At 35.9% G+C, this 6,000-nt stretch overlaps 2 non-coding genes across 2 annotated transcripts; one reads left to right on the plus strand and one right to left on the minus strand.

Moving 5' to 3' along the window:
- Positions 1–972: 972 nt before the first annotated feature.
- Trnat-ggu (transfer RNA threonine (anticodon GGU)) lies at positions 973–1,045 on the minus strand. Its single transcript has one exon. It is a non-coding gene; the product is annotated as a tRNA-Thr (tRNA).
- A 4,349-nt stretch (positions 1,046–5,394) lies between these two features.
- Positions 5,395–5,467, plus strand: Trnat-ggu (transfer RNA threonine (anticodon GGU)). The gene has a single exon. It is a non-coding gene; the product is annotated as a tRNA-Thr (tRNA).
- Positions 5,468–6,000: the final 533 nt, after the last annotated feature.

A 6,000-nucleotide genomic window follows, 5' to 3' on the forward strand; every position in this document is an offset into this window, starting at 1 on the left:
AGGGTCTCCTATAGTTCTGAGATGGTTTAAGAATGTGTCAAATAAAGCATGTTATTATCGAATCTCGCGCAAAATATTGGGTAAAAAAGACGTTGCTGTGAGAAAATTACAAAGTTGACAATCGCAGGAGAATAGTGGATGGTGTTACAGAGTTTGCTGGCATTAATTCGTCAGGTGTTTTAACCAATTTTGCGGGAACGATTAAAGCTCAAGAGAGGTTAAGCTAAGGTTGTCCTATATTTTCTCGTAAAAACCAAAATGGTGCCGGTGTAGTTCTGACCCCACTATAACTCGGTATGTTCGAACTTTTTAAATTATGGAAAATAAATAAGATTGTACATGGTAATGGAACTCGGATGTATTTTTTTTTTTGAGTCGAAAGTCAAAAAGAATAGTGAGTTTTGGATCGCCGAAGTTGAAATAATATGAAAAAATACGCACAAAAACAAGTCCGGGGGAAGACTTTTGTACGTCTTTTTCGTAAACGTAAGGCTCCTGATACTCAAGATACATTTGTGGAAAACAGCATTGTTACACATCAGTTTTATATAGAATATCTTTTATCTAATATAGTGGAGAGCTAAATAATTGACTGAAAATCCAGCTATGTCATATAAATAAAAATCTTTTATGAACGCCTATCATAAAATTACCGTGCTTTTTAATCAAGCAAAAAATTAAAATAGGGAATTGCTGATTTACCGTCCCATTCTTACAGTCTTACTGTACCTCCATGCAAATTTTCATTGACATATCATTTCAAATAAGCCTGTGACAGCCCTTTTTCAATCCTCTCATGTGGACAGAAAACGCGACTTTTCAGTATGCCAAATATTCAAGATTCTGACGTCATTTTTGGAGTTATTACGTCATAAATGTAAGAAAATTACGTTATTATAAGTGCAAATTTTCCAGCTCTTTTCAATGGTATCAAACTTATTAACTTCGTGTGTCACAGGTGGTGAAAAATCAAGTCTCAACCGGGACTCGAACCCAGGGCCTCTGGCGTACCGTGCCAGCGCTCTAACCACTGAGCTATTGAGACCCGATATATCGACTGACTTTCACGCACCTGTGAACCCGGTGACATATTCCCCCTCTTTGTAGAAATTCGTCCTCGAATTCTATGAGTTAAGGAAATGCGTGAAGCATGTTCCAAGGGAATAGCTGCTTTGAGCAATTACAATTTCAGGATATATTACAGATCTGGGAAATTAAATCAAGATGCAGACGGGTTAACCAGACGTCCATATCATCTCCAGATTTTTCCAGAGGCTGTCAAAGCAGTGTGTCAAGCAGCTCTCATTGACCGAGAACAACTTCCATTAGCTGAAAGTCTACTCATTACAGACACTGGTCAACTCAACCCAGATATGACTGAAATAGAATCACAGGAACTGAGTACCATTAATTGGAAAGAGAAGCAGAATGAGGATCCAGTGATAAGTAAGGTTAAGTACTTGTCAACAACTGGTGAGAGGTTAGATACCGAGTATGTTGATACAGAGACAGAGGAGATTAAGAAGTACCTAAGAGAGAGGAAAAGTTTTGAGATTAGGAAAGGTGTATTTTTCAGGAATACACAGATTGATGGAATGAATATTAGGCAACTTGTTTTACCAACGCGGGTATGTTAAGGCAGTACACAGATCATATTTCGGCGAATTTAGACTTTTTTCGTAAAATGTATTATTGATAAATCGCAAAAGCCATAGATAAAACATTTACTATTATTCTCCATTGCATACACGTCATTGAGTCTTAGGCTAAAAGAAGCACTCCACTACGACGTCATCACGTGACGTCTATAAATAGAAAAATTGCCTTAATGAAAAAGTGAAAAGTTCAACACTACCCCGGGGATAATTCATTTCTTTTTATGAAAATAATTATGTAAAAACATCACTGGACCATGAAAAGTGCTGTTAGAATCCTACTCTCCAAACACAGAAAAAAATATTCCAAAGTTTTGCATGAAACCTTACTAAAATTTTTACATTTTGTACTTACGATCAAGGAATTGTCATCAATTTATGTTAACCACACGATTCTAGCAGCACTTTCCAAGTACTATAGAATACAACCTTTCGATACAAACAAAAATTATGTTTCACAGTATGCGGAGTAGTGTTGAACTTTTGCATCTTTGTTGTTATAGAGCGACAGAGGAAAGGCTGATCGGGATTTCAAAGCACTGCCTGTGTTCATTATAAGAAAACATGATAAGAATATATCAGCGTACCTGATTCCTAATCTTTAATTCCTTATGAATCACACATAACATTCACGGTATATGCTTTAAAACTCCCATTTCATATATTTGTTTACATGAATTCTCGTCACGTTTCATTTTCACTCGGCAAATATTTGATCAATAGTTATGACGTCATGGGTTTGGTATTTAATCACCGTGATAAATATTTAGCTATTTATACCACCCAAAAACGACAAGATTTAGTTTATATTATGTTTTTGAATGATTCCATTCATTTCTTGGACCTGAAATTAAACTTTAAATATAGATGTTAAGAAATCATTATTTCTAAAGATCACGTCATACAGCTTACTATGACGTCATATTGTAAAGGCAAGTAGGATATCTCTAGGTGTAGCCTTAACATACCCGCGAAAGAGTATGATAGGGACAGTTTTAAAAGGTTTACATGATGATATAGGATACTGTAGATTCCTAAATGTACGCGAGGAATAAATTAACGCGTAATTACGCGAGAAGCACCACTCGCGAATTAAAATTACTCGTTTTTATTTTTATGGTGCTTTAATGCATGTAAAATCTCTAGATAAATCACCCATTCGCGAATTATTGATCTCGCGATTTGACGCCCTTGGGCCTTTTCGCGATATTAAGTACTCGCGTAAAATAAGGAATCTACAGTATCAGGGAAGGGAAAAGACCAGTTGGCTTGTCAAGACGCGTTTCCATTGGCCAGGAATGGATACGGATATTAGAGAGAAAGTTCAGCATTGTGGCCGATGTATTAGAAGTAAGACCAGAGAACAGCCTAGATCAGACCTTATTACCATCAAAATATCGCAACCAATGGAATTGGTATGTATTGATTTTCTTTCTTTAGAGAAGTCCAAGGGTAACATCGAGGGCATACTAGTCATAACAGATCATTTCTCAAAGTATGCAGTTGCAGTCCCTACAAGGAATCAGAAAGCTTCAACAACAGCTAAAGTCCTTTATGAAAATTTCCTCTTTTATTACTGATTTCCAAAGAGAATACACTCGGACCAAGGCAGAAATTTTGATAGTAAGTTAGTGAGAGAGTTATGTAACATCGCAGGAGTAAGTAAAAGTAGGACAACCCCTTACCATCCTATGGGGAATGGGAATGTAGAACGCTTTAACCAGACTTAATGAAAAAATGTTAGGTACGCTTGATGATTATCAGAAAGAGGATTGGAAATCCTACATTAAACCTTTAGTGCAAGCCTACAATGCTACAAAGCATGACACCACAGGGTATTCTCCACATTATTTGATGTTTGGATGTCACCTAAGACTTGCCATTGATGCTTACCTAGGATTGGATGAGTTGTCTGAAAAGCCTAAGAGCAGGGAAGATTATGTGGATAAACTAAAGAAACGTTTAGATTTTGCCTACAAAGTTGCTAGGACAAATATGGATAAAAGCACAGACAGATACAAACAGAAGTATGATAGCAGAGTTAGAAATTCACAACTAGAAATAGGAGATAAAGTATTGATTAGAGTTTTAGTTAAGTCAGGAAAGAGCAAATTATCAGACAAATGGGAAAAAGAACCTTACAGGATTATCGACATTCCAAATCCAGAAATACCAGTTTACAAAGTTCAAAAAGATTCAGGTAAAGGAAAGATCAAAACTTTACATAGAAATTTATTATTACCATTTATGTATATTTCAGATACCACTATTCCCACAGAAGGATTAAAAAGATATCCAAAGAAAACAGAGAAACAGACGAGACAGTTTACTAGGTTAGCTGAAAAGGAGGATTCAGAGGATACCTCATCATTGAGTGAGGATGAGCTGTATAGTGTAAGTACAGGTAAAAGAGGTCGGACTAGGCCTGATACATCAAGTATCTACCAGTTAAATGATTTTCAAAAATCTTTCGGTACCGAGGGCAAAGTAAGTTCCGACAACTGAAGTCGCGGTTATCGTCAATCAACACAGTTCGATCCAGATTCGACTGTAAAGACAGACAAAGAGTCTCACATTCTGTCTGTACCCAAATTTGATTTACCACCTTTATCCCCATCTTTATCACAAAATGGAGATGTTAGGAGTGTAAGTCCTGTTACAGTAATTTCACCGCCCAGATCTCCAAGGAGATCTACCATAATAAAAAACCTCCTGATAGATTTGGTAGTTGGTATGTGGGAAATCAGCAGGTTTGGTATGTATAAGTGACACAGAGAAATCAAGAAGTTGGTATGTGTAAGTGACACAGGGAGAGAATGTCACAGTATTTTATGATATTGGATAAAACTATAGATGTCATGATAGTGGTACATGGACTCTACTGTATATAGTTTTATGACTTGATAATGGTTACAATATATGTAACAATGGAGTTTTATGACGAGATGGTTATGATACATAACAGAGTATTTTTATGACTTGATGCTTGTAATGCAATTTAGATTTGTTAGTTAAGTATTTTTCATAGTATAATGATTCACAAATTATTTTCAGATAAAATGTCAGGAGACATTTTCCTCTTGCACAGGGAGAATGCCACAGGATTAGTATTTACTATATGTTACTATGTATGATAATTTGCGCATGCGTCATCTCATTCATTCATTCATTCATTCATGGTTTGAAAGTTCATGACCTCTGATGTCATATGGTGAGTATGGGATGTGTATGGGTGTGTTTGACTGGTTTTTCCAGTCATTGCGCATGGCTGGCACGAATTTTATTAACCTTTGCATGCAGTAATATTATTTTTAATTCACTTTATGAAAACCCTCTGATATAGACGGACGTTACGAGGACTGTCATTGTCCGTAACATAGCCTCATAATTAGGAGCTTAAAATTCTGTCTACATGGTAAGATATTTTAATTAAACTATTTTATATTTTCAGTAAATCAACTTATGAATTAAATACTTGATATAAATTTCATTTAAATATTTAATGTGTGAATGGACGGTACGTAAGTTTTCATATTTATTGTAGATCACCATGTCATTGATGATATAACATATTAAATACTTCATCAAATACCATCATGTCGATGGAAGATAAATAAATTACATTGAACAGTTGTCGGAGTTTTCTCTTATCCAAGAACTGTTAATTAAAAAAGTTAACACCATTGACAATTATATGTCACCGGGTTCACAGGTGCGTGAAAGTCAGTCAATATATCGGGTCTCAATAGCTCAGTGGTTAGAGCGCTGGCACGGTACGCCAGAGGCCCTGGGTTCGAGTCCCGGTTGAGACTTGATTTTTCACCACCTGTGACATTTGGGTCCCAACGTGGGCGCCATTGTCAATGATGTACGGGAAAACAACTGTGCCGTCAACGAAAACTTAAACAAGCTAGTTCGATAAACATACAGAAAATCCCTGCTACCGAACACACAAAAATTATTGATATTATAAGTTTACATGTTATTCCTGATTAAAATATCAAATGCATTGACCGTATCTGTATTTATGACATCAAACGTGTAATCGATGTGTACTTGGTCACTGCACTGAGAATTCATATGTCACTGACGTCACTGACATGTTAGACTGCAGCGCAAAGAAACAGATTGGTGGATGAATAAATTCCTCAATATGTACAAATTTACATGATCTTTAAAATCTCTTCAATATTTTTATATTAAATGTTGAAGCTAAACAGATTGTAAAAAAATACATAAGAAATTGTGATTTTAACAGTTTACCTGTGATTTTAACAGTTTTAAGCATCTACAGCAACAGAGAATATGACGAAGTTGATTGTGTCACGTGACATGTGTCCTGTCT

This window comes from Saccostrea echinata, unplaced genomic scaffold (assembly GCF_033153115.1).
Source record: "Saccostrea echinata isolate AGI-Se365-2 ecotype Australia unplaced genomic scaffold, CSIRO_AGI_Sech_v1 ptg000042l, whole genome shotgun sequence".
Classification (NCBI taxonomy): Eukaryota; Metazoa; Mollusca; class Bivalvia; order Ostreida; family Ostreidae; genus Saccostrea; species Saccostrea echinata.